Below are 17415 nucleotides of genomic sequence, written 5' to 3'. Positions count from 1 at the left end.
GTAACTCTAATACGTCTATAATATATTAATATTTAGCACTTCCATGCATAGAGTCAGCTGTTGAATAAATATATTAAGTCTGCAAAAGGCCAAAATACTTATTTATATTTACCAGAGCTACAAAAAAGTGGGCTTTGGACATATTACTTTATAAAGATCATAACTGACTTGACTGCAATTTCGTCATTTTCACTGATTCCTTTCTTGTCTGAGAATATCCATTTCTGACTGTTCCTTTTATTTATATCAGCAATATGGCAATAATACAATTCAGAGAACCTTCCCAACATTTTTGCTTGTATAAACAATAAAATCTTTCAAAATAAAATATTGAAGATATTTAAATCCTGGAAGTTTATATGCTTAGTTGCAGGTATTTTTAATTACAATTATTAGTTATAACAGAAAGATCTAGTTAAAAGGGTAAGAATTATTTGAAATAGGCCAGGATTAGATCAGAACTAAGACATTTTAAATTTGCTTTGAGCCAACCTGTCTTGGTTTAGATAAGTGTTTCTCAGTCTTTGTACTATTGATGTTTGAGCCAGATAATTCTCTCACTGGGGAGCCATCGAGTGGATCATAGGATGTTTAGTAGCCACCTTGGCCTCCACTTGCTACATGCCAGTAGCAGCACCCTACACCCTTTTGTGACAATTACAAACATCTCTAACTATTGCCAAGTGTACCCTGAGGGTGAAATCACTCATTGATAACAACTCATTTAGTTTACACGTTTTTATAGTTGCCATGTATCATTTTTTTGTTCACTATTAGAAGCTTCGTGTACTTTAGGAACACATTACATCCTTCTAATCAAGTTCCATTTAAAAAAATTATCTTAATTTTAATTTTTTTTTAGTTGTGAATCCTCTTGCACTGTTATAGAATGTCTGTATTGATATAAGGACACATGCCTGGGACATAAATTAGTACTGTCCTAAGGAAAATTGGGAAATCATTCAGGTCACAATGGCCTCCAATGACAAAAAATATACTTAACATTCCCTCAGAGATATTCATGACTTCATCTTTCAGTTACTCTGTTTTTCTTCTATTTATGCTAACATTTTTCCACTGTTTGTTCATCCTTAACATCTGGTTCCTATTACTCGTGGATTCTACCACCTAATAGTGTCTGCTTAAGGCCTTCTTATTCTGTGTGTTATTACTGACTTTTCTATTTCTCTCACTAAATTCCCCAATAGAGAGGAGCTGGGTGCTTTTGTCTGTGTTCAATATACAGGAAAATCTTACCAGTTCACTCCATAGACTTCAGGTCTGCCTGTAGAGGAAGGCCTTTCATGACAGAACCCGAGTTTGACCAGCTATGGTTATTTTTAAGAAAGCTGCCTGTTGGCATTTGTTTTCATTTGAACTTGGGTCAAGTAAGGCACTCTGAGTAGTCTGGATTTAGGGTGTTACTACAGGCAGATATCTCAGCTGCCTTATCTGATATAGATAAGATTTGAGCATTGCTTTTTTTGTCACTTGAAATTCAAAATGTTAAGAAAGTAACATTGTTTTACCCTTAAACTTTTCAGCAAATCTCCCGAGAGAGGATTCTTGTTTCTCTGTTCCTCTTAGTGTGAACACCTTCCTTAGTTTTTAGAAGAGGGATTTAACAAACACTTTTGAGGTCACAAGGACAGTGAAGTCTTAACAGGCTATTGCCCTTGGCAGTATTCATTCACTGAGAAGAATAAAAAGGAGCTGCCCTGGTATAAAGAAGTAATTATTGCCCAATATTGCCATATTGATGACAGCATGAACCATGCTATGTACAGACACTTAATCCGTAGAAACCCATATTTAACCAAATTGTTTATTGAATATAAGCAGCAGGTTTAAAAACAAAAAACCCTAGAGCATGGGTGTTTTGGAGAGGCAGCACATTATTGGGCAAATCTTCTGAGTTTGAAGTAAGGAGAAGTTGAATCAAGGCATGTTTTACTTTTAAAATGACTTTAAGTTATTGATAAGGCTGTGCCATTTATTCAAGGCTAGTTTCTTCTTGTATCTTATCTTAGTCTCAAAATATTGATGTGAAAATCTTACCTTAGTCTCTAAATATTGATGTGAATAAACAAGGTCTATGAAGCACTTCCCAAACTGTGTTTACTATGATCATGATTGGGCCTTCTTGACTGTGAGTGATAAAACTAAGGTGTACATTTCAATTTCCACTTTTTCTTATGATTATCAAATAAGTTGGATGTGTGCTGAAAATGACTAGAAAAAGATACATACATATATATTTATATATATATATATATGTAAAAAAATCATTTTTCCCCCCATGAATGCTTCAACAAGGAACATTGCTAATGCTCTGGGAAGCATCAAACCAGGGCTAAACAAATCTTTTTAATCTTTCTGAGAAACTGCTTTGTTATACTCAGGGAATTCTCAAGATAACTATGAAATAATTCTTCTATTGTTAGCATTCTTAATTTATTTTTAAAAATGGTAAGGCAACCACATCCCACTCTCTTAAAATATACTAGGTAATAGGTCAACGATTTAATCTGGTCTAGAAATTGTTTAGTCTATTTTTCTTTATAGAAAACAATTTAACTTTTCTTTTCTTTTTTTTTTTTTTTCTTTTCCCCATGGCCAGGCGCAGTGGCTCACACCTATAATCCCGCCTTTTTGAGGCAGAGGCGGGTGGATCACTTGAGGTCAGGAGTTCAAGACCAGTCTGACCAACATGGTGAAATCCTGTCTCTACTAAAAAAATACAAAATTAGTCGGGCATGGTGGCGCATGTCTGTAATCCCAGCTACTTGGGAGGCTGAGGCAGGAGAATTGTTTGAACCCAGGAGATGGAGGTTGCAGTGGGCCGAGATAGTGCCACTGCACTGCAGCCTGGGCAACAAGAGCGAAACTCCGTCTAAAAAAATAAAGAAAGAATAGAGACGGTGGCTAAAGAGAAAGTTATAATTCTTCTAAGGAGAAGAAAAGGAGAAAATAAGTTACATTGTTCTTCACTCCATCAAATTCACATCATTAACTAATTTATCTTGAGCAGTCAACATGGATTTCAAAATGTGGCTGAATATTTCAAAGTGTTTCTTGTCCTATTTATATTGTCATACCCATAAAAATATAAAAACACATCGTTGTAATTATTTAAGCATTATGCTTTTTTATTTTTCCTGTGTTCTTGTGAAAGACAGGATTGCCAGAATTTTCAATCTCGTGATAGCTTAGATAAAATTTACATCTTTATATTAAGTAAATTTAATCAAATAAACCTAATACTTTGACTCCAATACAAGCTGCTAGCAACTGTTCACGTGCAGCTACTATCTGAAAGAGCAGTCAGTATAGTGGTATTTTTACTTATATTGCCACTGTCACATAAAAATTTGACATTTGGTCATATGCCTGCTTTGAGAAAATCCTATGAATATTTCATGGATCACAATGTCTAAAAAGTAAAATCAGAAAAATATATATTTATTTATAAATATCAGTAAGGGGAGAATAACAATAAAATCAGAACATATTAAAAGCAAAACTAGCAAATACTTAAAATGAAACCAAAATAATAAGGAAGTATAAATTTATATAAGTAAATTGATTTTGTGAATAAAAGTAAAAATATATTCGTAGAATTTCATGGAGTAGAAGGCTGCAGCCAAAATAGAATGAAAAATGAGTATTCTGTCCAAATTTGGTTAAGGTGGTGTCTACCCAGATCTATCCCAGTAAAATTACTATTTTACACATTATAGTGAATAATTAGCTTGCAGGGAGATAAGTTAATTTGAGACTATGCAAATATTCTTTTCTTCATCATACATTTTTCCTCAAATTTTATTATCTTTCTATAAATCTTATCTACATTAATTATCACTATGGTGTTTGCCTAATGATATTTATACTTTCATTATTCCTTCTATATTTGTTAGTTGAAATTCAACTATCTTGAAGAGCTTCGATTTCTTTCCTGTGTATTTGTTTACTCAGTCATTAATTTCTATCAGTATGGATTCATGGATATATATTTTATTCCATATATACATGACTCACTTCTATTTTTTTTGTTGTTGTTGTTGCTCCAGTTGTCTCAGGTTTAGTTATTAGAAATTCCTTCAAGTAAGTTGTGTTTTCAGTGCAAACTAACATTATTTCCGCAATATTTTACTTGCTGGTGACACAAGTGTTTGCAGGTTTGTCTTGTACTTTCTTTGCCCAAGCCATGGAGTCAGCCATTTCTCCAAAGAGCCCTAGTTCCCTTTGTGGGAGAATAGAATTCAGAAACTGAAATCTGAGTGCTACATATGTTCATTGCTCTAGGGTGTCACAGCTTCTAGGCTCTCTTAGTTAACAAAGCTAGAAAATATACAAACAGCTACTTGCATATATAAACCCATATCTGTATTTATGTCTGTATATAACTGTACATGCATCAAAACCATGACTTCATACTATGTCCAAGCTCTCATAATTGCTCGTTACTTACTCATTGATTTGGCTTGACCAAATGTTAGTCAAGATTCTCTTCTCCTCACAGGCTGAACTTTGTCTTGCACCTAAGCTTTTAAGCAAGCACTGAAATGCAGAATATTCTCTTTTGATAGCTCACTCCAAGAATCAGCTGATCAAAGAAAATAAAAGTGTTCTTTTAAAATGTGACTCTCATGTCATCTGTAGCCCGTTTCTTATACCCTACTCCCCACAAACTTCTTGCTAGCTCTGTGTACTTCCTGCTAGCTGTGTTTACCGCTCCTTATAAAATAAAAGCCTTTTTCGTTTTGATTTTGAGATTTGGCCAATCTTAGGGTTGGACTATTCTGCCTATTGCATAGTGCCCTTCTATCTATCATAACACAGTTGGCCCTTGAAGAGTGGGAGGTTAGGGTTGCTGCTCCATGCCAGTCAAAATTACACGTATAAGTTTTTCTCCCTTTTTCAACTTCTATTTTAGGTTTGAGGGTACATGTGCAAGTTTGCTACATGGGTATCAAATTATTATAAAAACATCCTATTAAATAGTTTTAAAAGGTGGTTCTGCACACTTTAAAGTTATAAGATCCCTCATAGCTTCCTTATGTCTCTAAATAGAGAATGAATTAATCATATTTTTAGATTGATGACTTTTATGGGCATTTAAGATGCAGAATTTGGAGACTTACTGGCATTTTTCTTTTTTATTTTTGTTTTGGGTTTAGGGGGTACATGGGCAGGTTTGTTACATGGGTGAATTGTGTGTCACTGGGTTTGATGTACAAATGATTTCATCACCCAGGTAGTGAGCATAGTACCCAATAGGTAGTTTTTCAAACTTCACTATCCTCTCAGCCTCTACTCTCAAGTAGGCCCTGGTGTCTGTTATTCCCTTCTTTGTGTCCATGTGAACTCAATGGTTAGTTCCCACTTATAAATGAGAACATGCAGTATTTGGTTTTCTCTCCCTACATTCATCATTTAGGATAATGGCCTCCAGCTGCAGTCATGTTGCTGCAAAATACATAATTTTGTCCTTTATTATGTCTGTACAGTATTCCATGGTGTATACATACCACATTTTCTTTATCCAGTTCACCACTAATGGGCATCCATGTTGATTCCATGTCTTTGGTATTGTGAATAGTGCTGCAATGAACACATGAGCACATGTGTCTTTTTGGTAGAAAAATTTATATTTCTTTGGGTACATAACCAGTATTTGGATTGCTGGGTCAAATGGTAGTTCTCTTTTAAGTTCTTTGAAAAATTTTCATACTACATTTCACACTGGCTGAACTAATTTACATTCCCATCAACAGTTTATAAGCATTTCCATTTATTTGCAACCGTGCTAGCCTTAGTTAATTTCTAACTTTCTAATAGCCATTCTGAATGGCATGAGATGGTATCTCATTGAGGTTTTGATTTGCGTTTCTGATTTGTGATTTTCAGTATTTTGTCATATGCTTATTGGCCATGTGTATGCCATGTTTATGTCTTCTTTTGAGAAGTGCCTCTTCATGTTGTTTGACCATTTTTAATGGGGTTGTTTTTTGCTTGTTGATTTAAGTTCCTTACACATTCTGGATATTAGACTGTTGTTAGATGCATAGTTTGCAAATATTTTCTCTCATTCTCTAGTTTGTCTACTCTGTTGATAGTTTCTTTGCAGAGCAGAAACTCTTTAGTTTAATTAGATCCCATTTATCTATTTTTGTGTTTGTTGCAATTGCTTTTGGTGTCTTCATCGTAATTTATTTCTCCAGGTCTATACCCAGAATGATATGTTGTTGTGGGAAGTCAGGGACCTCAAATGGAGGGACCAGCTGGAGCTGTGGCAAAGGTACATAAATTGTGAAGATTTTATGGACATTTATTACTTTTCTAATAATACCCTTATAATTTCTTATGCCTGTCTTACTTTAATCTCTTAATCTGATTATCTTTGTAAGTTGAGGATGTACGTCACCTCAGGTCCACTGTGATGATTGTATTAACTGTACAAAATGATCATAAAACATTTGTGTTTGAACAATATAAAATTAGTGCATCTTGAAAAAGAACAGAATAACAGTAATTTTGGAGAACAAGGGAAGACAACCATAAGATCTGACTACCTGCAGTGTCGGGCAAAAAAAAGCCATATTTTTCTTTTTGTAGAGAGCCTATAAATGGATGTGCAAGTAGGAATGATATTGCTAAATTCTTTTCGTAGCAAGGAATATTAATATTAAGATCCTAGGAAAAGAATTGCATTTCTGTGGGGAGGTCTATAAATGGCTGCTCTGGGAGTGTCTGTCCTATGTGGTTGAGATAAGGATTGAAATATACCCTGGTCTCCTGTAGTACCCTTAGGCTTACTAGGATTGGGAAACCTTGCCCCAGTAAATTTGAAGACAGACTGGTTCTTTGTTCTCAAACCCTGTTTTTTGTTGTTTAAGATGTTTATCAAGACAATACATGCACAGCTGAACATAGACCTTTATTAGTAGTTCTGTTTTGCCTTTTGTCTGGTTTCCTCAGAAGCATGTGATCTTTGTTATCCTTTTTACCCTTTGAAGCATGTGATCTTTGTGACCTACTCCCTGTTCTTGCACCTCCTACCCCTTTAAAATTCCTAATAAAACTTGCTGGCTTTGAGACTCAGGTGGGCATCATGGTCCTACCATTATGTGATGTCACCCCCGGTGGCCCAGCTGTAAAATTCCTCTCTCTGTACCCTTTCTCTTTATTTCTCAGACTGGCTGACACTTAGGGAAAACAGAAAGAACCTACGTTGAAATATTGGCGGTGGTTTCCCCCGATAATATGTCCTACATTTCCTTCTTGGGTCTTTATAGTGTGACATTTTACATTTCAATCGACAATCTATCTTGAGTTTGTTTTTGTATATGGTAAAAGGAAAGGGTCCAGATTCTATCATCTGCATATGGCTAGCCAGTTATCCCAGCATCATTCATTGAATAGAGATTTCTTTCCCCATTGTTTGCTATTGTCAAGTTTGTTGGAGTTCAGATGGTTCTAGGTGTGTGACACTATTTATACATTTTCTAACCTGTTCCATTTGTCTATGTGTCTATATTTCTAGTAGTATCATGCTGTTTTGGTTACTGTTTTTAAGTAGTGTAATGTGATGCCTCCAACTTTGTTTTTTTTTTTTCCATCGGATTGCTTTGGCTATTCAGAATTTTTTTTTGTTCCATATGAGTGTAGAATAGTTTTTTTTTTTTTTTTTTTCCTAATACTGTAAAAAAAATGATGTTGGTAGTTTGATAGAAATAGTTTTCAGTTCTGTAAATTGCTTTAGGCAGTATGAACATTATAACAATATTATTTCTTCCTGTCCATGAGCATCAAATGCTTTTCCATTTGTTTGTGTCATCTATAATTTCTTCCAGCAGTGTTTTGTACTTCTCACTGTAGTGGTCTTTCACCTCCCTGGTTAGCTGTATTCCTAGGTATTTTATTCTTTCTGTGGCTATTATAAATGGAACTGTGTTCTTGATTTGGTTCTCGTCTTGGACGTTACTGATTTATAGAAATGCTGTGGAGTTTTGTACAATAATTTTGTATCCTGAAACTTTCCTGACACTATGGGGTTTTCTATGTAAAGAATAATATTGTCAGCTAAGATTAATAGTTTGACTTCTTTTCCTATTTGGAAGCCTTTTATTTCTTTATCTTGCCTCAATGCCGTGGGTAGGACTTCTAGTATTCTGTTGAATAGGAGTGGTAAGAGTGTCATCCTTTTCTTGTTTCTGGTTAGGGAAAGTGATTTCAGTCTTTGATCCTTCAGTATGATGTTGGCTATAAGTTTGTGGTAGATGCCTCTTATTATTTTGAGATATATTCTTTCCATGCCTATTTTGTTGATGACTTTTAACATAAAGCAATGTTGTATTTTATAGAGAGTCTTTTCTGTCTATTGAAATGATCATACGGCTTTTGTTTTTAGTTTTTTTATACAATGAATCACATTTATTGATTTACTTATGTTAAACCAACCTAGCATCCCAGGAATGAAGCCCATTTTTGGCTGTGGTTGATTGTTTTTTTGATGTGCTGCTGGATTCAGCTTGCTAGTATTTTGTTGAGAAATTTTTTATCTATGTTAATCAGAGATATTGGCCTGAAGTTTCCTTTTTTTTCCTTTGTGTCTCTGCCAGGTTTTGGAATCAAAATGATGCCTCATGGAATGAGTTAGGGAGGAGCCCCTTCTCAACTTTTTGAATAATTTCACTAGAATCTGAACCTACTTCTCAAGAAGTAGGTCTTCTTTTTATGTCTGTTAGAATTTGACTATGAATCTTTCTGGTCCAGGCCTTTTTCTGGTGGTGGGTTTTTTATTACTGATTTAATTTTGGAACTCATTATTTGTCTTTTCAGGATTTCAGTTTCTTCCAGGTTCTGTTTTGGGAGATTGTATGTTTCCAGGAACGTCTTCATTTCTTCTAGGTTTTCTCATTTGGATGTATAAAGGTGTTTGTAATAGTCCTTAGGGACTTTTGTATTACTGTGAGGTTGGTGGTAATGACATCTTTGTCATTTCTAATTGTATTTATTTGAATCTTCTCTCCTTTTTCTTTATTAATCTAGCTATTGGTCTATCAATCTTATTTATTCTTTCAAAGCACTGACTTTTGGTTTCATCTTTTATGTGAATTTTTGCATCTCATTTTGTTCAGTTGTATGGTTTTTGTTATTTCTTTTCTTCTTCTACCTTTGTGCTTGGTTTGCTCTTGCTTCTGTTTCCCCTAGGTGTGGTGTTAGGTTGTTAATTTGAGATCTTGCTGACTTCTTGTTGAAGGTGTTTAGCACTATAAACTTTCCTCTTAACATTGTTTTAGATGTATCCCACAAATTATTGTACATTTTGTGTTGGTTTTCATTAATTTCAAAGAATTTCTTGATTTCTGCCTTAACTTTATTGTTTACTCAAAAGTCACAAAAGAACAGGTTGTTTAATATACATGGAATTGTAGTGGTTCTGAGACAATTTCTTGGTATTGATTTATATTTTATTGTGCTGTGGATTGAGGGTGATGTTGGTGTGATTTTTAGGTTTTTTAAAATTTGTTGAGAATTGATTTATGGCAGAGCATGTGGTTGATATTAGATTATGTGCTGTGTGCAGATAAGAAGAGTCTATTTTCTGTTGTGGTTGGGTGGAGTATTCTGTAGATGTCCGTCAGGTCTATTTGGTCAAGTGTCAAGTTTATATCCAGAATATCTTTGTTAGTATTCAGCCTTGATGATCTATATAACACTGTCAGTGATGTGTCAAATTCTCCCAATATTATTTTGTGTTATTCTAAGTCTCTTCATAGGTCCTTGAGGTCTTGTTTTATGAAACTGGTGTATCCTGTGTTGGGTGTGTATACATCTAGGATGGTTAAGTCTTCTTGTTTAATTGAACCCTTTATTAGGATGTAATGTCCGTCTTTATCCTTTTTGATTGTTGTTGGTTTCAAGTTTGCTTTGTCTGAAATAAGTACAGCAACCGTTGCTCTTTTTTATTTTCCTTTTATTTGATAGATGTTTCTTCATTGCTTCCTTTGATCCTATGTGTGTCACCGCATGTGAGATGGGTCTCTTGAAGACAGTGTGTAGTTAGGTCTTGCTTCCTTTTCCATCTTAACACTCTGTTTCTTTTCAGTGAGGCATTTAGCCCCTTTACATTGAAGATTAATGTTGATATGCTGGGATTGTATCCTGTTACCATATTTTTAACTGTTTGTTGTGTAGGATTGATTGTGTCATTGCTTTGTAGTGTCAGTGGGCTCTGCATTTCAGTGTTTTTATAGTGGCAGGTACCAGTCTTTATCCCCATAGTTAGCACTCCCTTAAGGCCCCTTATAAGGCTGGCCTGGTGGTTACATATTTCCTTTGCGTTTGCTTTTACGAAAATGATTTTATTTATCATTTGCTTATGAAGTTTAGTTTGGTGGGACATGACATTCTTGGTTGGAATGTCTTTTCTTTCAGGATGGTGAATATAGGTCCTCAGTCTTCTCTTGCTTGTAAGGTTTCTGCTGAAATATCTGATGTTAGCTTAATGTGGTTCTTTTTGCATGCCACCTGCTCCTCCTCCATAGCTGTCTTTGAGTTTATTTATTTATTTATTTTGGTGTTGACTTTGAAGAATCTGATGACTCTGTTTCTTGGGGATGATCATCTTGTGCAGTACCTTGCAGGGGTTCTCTGAGTTTTCTGAATTTGCATGTTGACCTCTTCAGCAAGGCTGGGGAAACTTTCATGGACAATATCATCAAATATGTTTTCCAAGTTACTTGCCCTCTCTTCATCTCTTTTAGGAATGCCAGTGAATCATAGGTTTGGTCTGAGAAATATAATCCAATATTTTTCAGAGGTTTTATTCATTTTTTAATTTTTTTTCTCTTTCTTTTTGCCTGCTGCTGTTTATTTGAAGGAATATTCTTAGAGCTTTGTGATTCTTTCCTTGGCTTTGTCCATTCTCTTATAAATGCTTCCAATTGCATTCTGAAATTCCTGTAGTGAATTTTTTTTTGTCTCCAGAAGTTCAGTTTGCTTTCTTTCTTAAAATGGCTATGCCATCTTTCAACTATTAAATAGTTTTACTCTGTTCCTTGTATTAGATTTCAACTTTCTCCTGTATGTCAATGAATTTTGTTGCCATACAGATCCTGAATTCTATGTCTTTTCAGCCATTTCAATCCGATTAAGAACCATTGCTGGGGAGCCTGTGCTCTTGTTTGGAAATAAGAAGCCACTCTCACTTTTAGAGTTGCCAGAGTTCTTGTACTAGTTCTTTCTCATCTGTGTGGGTTGATGTTCCTTTAATCTTTCAAGTTGCTCTCTTTTGGATGAAGCTTTTTTGCTTTTATATTCTTTGATGCCCTTAAGGGTTTGACTGTGGTGTATCTTGGGTTATCCCAATTACAGTCAATTGTCTTCATTTCTCGATGCTTTTGGGCTGAGGGGCAAAGCTCAGTTCAGTATTCCTGGGTTATGTGCTATAGTGCTGGAGGGCTGGGAACAGGCACTTAGCTTTTTTATCTGGCATTTTGAGTTTAATCACTTGCTACCCTGGAGGAGCTGAGGTGTTCCTAGTTTGCTAGCAGCAGTACGATGGGGGCTGCTGGCAAAAGCACTCTGGAGGGATAGTAGGGCATCCAAACGTGCATGAATGTTGGTGAGGTCTAGCAAGGAGGCTGCGAGTGGAGGCACGCCTGGTGGGGAAGGCTGTGGGTGAGTACGTACTGGGCAGTGGAGGAGGCTTAAGGTGAGTGTACACTGGCTGAGATTCATCTGCAAAAGAACTCTGATGGTTAGGTGACATCTGCTGGTCAAGGAGCTCTGGCAGGCTGAGGCTGTGCTGTAAGCAGCTGTAGCCAGACAGGAACCCTGGGAGAGGCCAGCAGATAGAGGGGCACTTAGATGATACTGGCCCCTTCCCAGGGGCAAGACAGCCTTACTCTGTTCAGATCCTGAAGCCAAGAAAGACTAGAGCCACCTACAGGAGTAGGGTGATCTTTAGCGGATGAGTTCCTATGGCTATGCTCTACTGCAGCCATTCCCATGTCAAACTTTCTGGGAGCTTCTCGGGCTGACATCCTCTCTCTGCCAACTCTCCAGACAGTTCTCCCTACCAGCTCAGATGCCTAAGAGGATCCTGGGGTCTTCTACAGCTAGGATCCAGGAGGTCCATGGCTAGAGTGAGCCACTCCATGCCTATTTCGCTCACTGCTTCCTTAGGTGCTGCTCAGGGACAGAAGTGAGTCCTGGTGTTCAGCAACCCAGTGCAGCACTCCCAGCTTCCTCACCTTTCAGACTGGGATCTGTGTGCTTCCTCTGTCCATTTTCAGTGCCTTCTTTCCAAAGATCTTTTCACAGCGTTCCAGTCATTTTGATAGTTTGGTGTCCTTTGGTGGGAGAGGCTCTCCCTGGCTTCCTCTAATTGGCTATCTTTGCTACATACAACTTTTGAATCTCTCAGAACGTAACTTCTGATAGCTTACTGTTGACTGGAAGACTTACTGATTACAAACAATAGATTAACACTCATTTTGTGTGTTTTATATATTATATAATGTATTATTATAATAAAGCTAAAAGAAAAGGAAAGACAATGTTATTAAGAAAATTATAAGGTAGAGAAAATACATTTATTATTCATTAAATGGAATTGGAGCATCATAAGGTCTTTATCCTCATAGTCTTCACAATGAGTAGATTGAGGAAAAGGAAGAGGAGTGGTTGGTCTTGCTGTGTCAAGGGTGGCAGAAATGACAAGAAAGGCAGTCACACTTGGTATAAATTTTATCGAAAAAAATTCACGTGTAAGTGAATTTGTGCAGTTCAAACCCATGTTGTTTCATAGTCAACTGCAGTGTTTTGAATAAAGTCTTTACATTTTAGTCTGGCTTTTATTTTTTTAAGTTTCACAATTGATACAACTGCCACCAATCCAATACTAAAGGTGTTTGAATTAATCAATTAGATTACCATATTGAAAAAAGTCTATAATCTTTTACACTTTATATTGTCTTCAAGATGTGTCTGCAATGAGATAAAATTTAACTATTATTAAAACTAAAATCTGTAGCAATGGTGGTATTTCTTTAAATGGCTTTAAATGGTATTTCTTTAATTTTATCTTGTTTTTCCGTAGATGATTTGTTTTCCATCAGTACCTTTCTCTGGTGACAGTGAAAAAATATTTTTGAAAATCTACTTTAAACTTAAACTTAACTTCTAATTTGCTTGTTGATCAATTCATTTACAAACATCCAATCTCTAATTTAAATGAGGTGTTTCTGTTTTTGTTCATTATCCCCCTCTTCATCCTCCTGGTTCTCTCTGCAGAAGAACTGCCTCTTTGGTCCCACGCTGGTACAGCAGTAATAAAGGCAATGGCTTCCTTCTAGTGGTCCATTGTTTGCTCTGTAGGCATGGTGGATTGCAGTCTGCAAATGGTGTAGTTTATACTTCCATCTGTTTTTTTTTTTTTTTTTTTTTTTTTATAATAGTCAAATTCCCAGAGAGTTTCCTGGTTTATTAGCCTAACCATAACTACTTTCAGTTATAAACATTGCTTTGTGAGTGAATGTTTTGCTGTCTGTTCAGCTTCCTATTCCATTTGTCCACAACCAGCTGCTCCTTTGAATTCTGGTTCTTATATTGGACCTCCAGAAAAAGTCATTAGCTTTCAACTCAGCACTCATGTCACCTGGAGATTTAAGTAGAACAGAAAGCTAAACTCAAGAGAACTTTTAAAGTATCATTTATCGGTCTGAACAAATTACTGTTACTGTGTCTCAAAATTTTGGGATGTTTAGACAGGACAGCACAAGATGCCATCTCTATGCAGAATCCTTATCAGAGATCCGAAAAAAAAAACGCTTCTTTCTGGGGCCTCAATATTATTGCTATGCACAGATGCTCCTCAACTTATGATTGGGTTACATCCCTATAAACACATCTTAAGTTGAAAATACTGTAAGTTGAAAATGTATTTAATACACTGCTGAACATCATAGCTTAGCCTAGCTTATCTTCAGTGTGCTCAGAACACTTATATTAACCTACAGTGGGGAAGACTATCTGACAACACAGTCCACTGTGGGGTATTGATTGCTTACCCTTGTGATCACTTGGCTGACTGGGAGTTGTACCTTGCTGCCATTGCTCAACAGCATAAGCGAATATTGTACTGATTTCTACTGGATAAGCATTACTTTCCAACTACCTTAAAGTCAAAAAATTATATGCTGAACCACTGTAACTCAGTACTAGTCCTTGTCCTTATGCAATCTTCTCTTTTCCTAGAGAAGAGGCCAAAGAGAGGAAGTCAGGAGGCACATTTTGACTGCAACATATAGTTTACTTCTTTTTGTTTAAGAAAATCTTATTATTTTATTAAACAATCTTTTAAAATTGTTTCTGTATTACATTGTTTCATGGTCTTGGTGTCAAAGACGGGAGAGAGAATTTCTATAGATAAATTATAGTTTGTAGGTAAATAAATTATAGTTTATAGACAAGGAAAATCCTCCAGGCTTAGTTGCCTGTGTAGTAAAAGAGGAAGACTGGAGGTAGCCATAGACATACACATTTGTCCCTTGGTATCCATGGGGAATTGGTTCCAGGACCCGAGTGGATACCACAATCTGAGGATGCCCAAGTCCCTGATATAAAATGATGTAGTATTTGTATATAATCTATACAGGTCCTACTATATACTTTCAGTCATGTGTAGGTTGCTTATAATACCTAACATAATGTAAATGCTATGTAAATAGTTGTTATACTGTATTGTTTAGGAAATAGTAACAAGAAAAAAATTCTGCATATGTTCAGTACTGACACAATTTTCTCCAAATATTTTTGATCTACAGTTGTTTGACTCCCCAATTGCAGAACCCAAGAATACAGAAGGATGACTGTATATACAGGTTTATATATTATTTAAATGTATATTTTTATTTAGCACATTATTTTTTAAATCCTGTCTTATAAGATTATGTCTATTATAATAATTCTACATTTCATGTAAGAGGCAAAATATTACCTATGTTCTGTATTTCTACATGTTTAATTCCATACCCCTTCTCACTTCTACATCTCACCCCATTTAGACTAGTCAATGGATGTCCTGGGGCAACCAGCAAAACAACAGGTATTTAGAGAGATAAACATAGAAATATCATAATTAAAAATTAATGTCCCCATTGCAAATCAAGAAGCAGCATAAGTTAACTTTCAATATCTATCTATACGTCTCTCTCTCTCTCTCTCTTTCTCTTTATCCATCCACCTATTATCTGGAGTACTAATAGAAAACTCAATTAGAAATAAAAGTGGCCGGGCGCGGTGGCTCACGCCTGTAATCCCAGCTCTCAGGGAGGCAGAGGTGGGAGGATAGCTTGAGCCCAGGAGTTCGAGACCTGCCTGGGTAATATAGCGAGACCCCGTTCTCCACAAAAAGGAAAAAAAAAAAAAAAAAAAAAAAAAGACAAAAAAACAAAACAAAACAAAACAAAAAAAGAAATAAAAGTGGACTGAGAAATAAAATAATTCAAAAAACACTAAGTAGTTTATGTGAATCAATAGATTTTCAAATAGTGGTTTACTTTGGAATACGAAAGGTCTAACTTCACCTTTACCAAGTTAGAAATTTAAAAATAATTTGTAGAAAGTACTTTGCTTTTTAAAAGTTTAGTTTCTACTTATATAGAAGAGTCATAAAACATTTTAAAGTTTTATGTTATAAAGGTTTTGAAAGAAAAATGTCCTTGGCCCATAATTACGTTTCATTTCATAACCTGTTAGGTCCTATATCTCAGCGTAGTTAAAGACCTGAAAGGGTAATTTGCATGTTTTGATGGGAAAATCTTAGAATGGAATTTTAATATCCTTCTGCACTTGATTAAAATAAAGGTGAAAACTTGAATCAGTGCATTAAATGTCTATAACTCTCACCTCTTCTCAGTATACAGGATTTTATAGCTTTACTAAAATAATTCCCATGTCATAAAGGTGCCAAACTTAAAAAGTCATTTTTACCTGTTTGTGCACACACTTGCCCATTCTCCCAGCAGTGTTCAGGAACAGTCTATCTATTCTTTTGATTTGACTTTTACATTTTTACTCAATTTTTTCATGTCTAAAGCCAAATAGCTAAATTTATTTCACTTCTTTTTTCAAATTTTTCAATTCAATATGTAATATATTTAAATATTTAAATACTTTTTAATATTTAGTCAATCACGATTTATAGATAATCTACTGTGATCCAGGCAATGTCCTAGATGTTTAGAATATGTTAATAAACAGAACAGACAAAAAAAAAGGAACCCTATCCTCATTGAATATTCATTATATTTTACATTTTAAGCCCTCTGTTTCTTCCCCTCTTTGGATAGATATCTTTCACAAAACACAATAAATCATTTCGTATCAATCATGTTACTTCACATGACTTCAGAATAGTTACAAACAACATCATAGAGAGTATTCAAGGGTGGCAACTTTTTGTTTACTCTTGTAAAAGTGTTAGCCATGTCTGGAATTTGCTTTAGAATTTCTAGGTCTAGAGGATTTCCATTGGTCTCATTAGAACCATATGACAGGCAAAAGAAGTTTGAATTTTCTTCATTAAAGATAAATACTAGGAGATCCAAAGACTGAGAACAACCAACAAAAATACACACACACACACACACACACACACACACACACTCTTACATACATATTCCTATGCACAATGTAAAGACTGACAATAAAGGCAGCTTGAGAAAATATTGTCTTTGGCTGCTACAAAAATCTAGCTCTAATTCTAAATCATACGAGAAATTTTCAAAACATAGATGTTATTAGTTAGCTTTTCATCACAATCCCATTGCTTATTATTTTAAGATTTTGCCTACCCTGTATTCATTGCATACTTTTCAATTGGTGGTTTCACAACAAATCCCTCTTTTTCTTTCTTTTCCTTCTCCTCTCCATCTGCTACACCTTCTCCTCTTCATCTCCTACACTTTTTCCTCTTCTTCTTTCCCTAATTTCCCCAAAGAAAATATTTCAGACTAAGTAAAAGGAGTTTCTAGGTGGGCAGTTTTGAAACAGACTTTGTGATATGCAATTTGTCTGCCTAGAAAATACGCTGTATGTATTATACATTAGTGATACAGATGCTAATTAAATATGCATATTTTGTGCATGAATGCACTCACTAAAAAAGGGATGAAACATGATAAGGATCACAGATGCACAAACACGAGTGTTGATTTAAGTCTTGTCTCAGCCTATTGCAGAGTATTATATGATGGATTAAATTATATAAGTAAGGAAAAAACAGTGCCTGGCTCACACCTAATAAAAAATATCAACCAGAATCATCATTATCATTATAAACAAAACCACTACAACCGTTATCATCATTTTAAAAGGAACATCGGGACTTTATGTTGGGTG

The 17415-nt window shown here is 35.4% G+C and overlaps 1 long non-coding RNA gene across 1 annotated transcript in view; it reads left to right on the top strand.

Moving 5' to 3' along the window:
- Positions 1 to 17415, top strand: part of LOC105484611 (uncharacterized) — a 151133-nt gene that overhangs the window by 123269 nt on the left and 10449 nt on the right. Inside the window, exons 5-6 of the long non-coding RNA XR_011612147.1 lie at positions 6225 to 6301; positions 14838 to 14894. This is a non-coding gene — a long non-coding RNA (uncharacterized lncRNA). The remainder of the gene's footprint in view (positions 1 to 6224; positions 6302 to 14837; positions 14895 to 17415) is intronic.

The sequence above is a fragment of the Macaca nemestrina genome, chromosome 1 (assembly GCF_043159975.1).
Source record: "Macaca nemestrina isolate mMacNem1 chromosome 1, mMacNem.hap1, whole genome shotgun sequence".
NCBI classification, from domain to species: Eukaryota; Metazoa; Chordata; class Mammalia; order Primates; family Cercopithecidae; genus Macaca; species Macaca nemestrina.
This window is presented reverse-complemented; position numbering and strand designations above follow the sequence as displayed.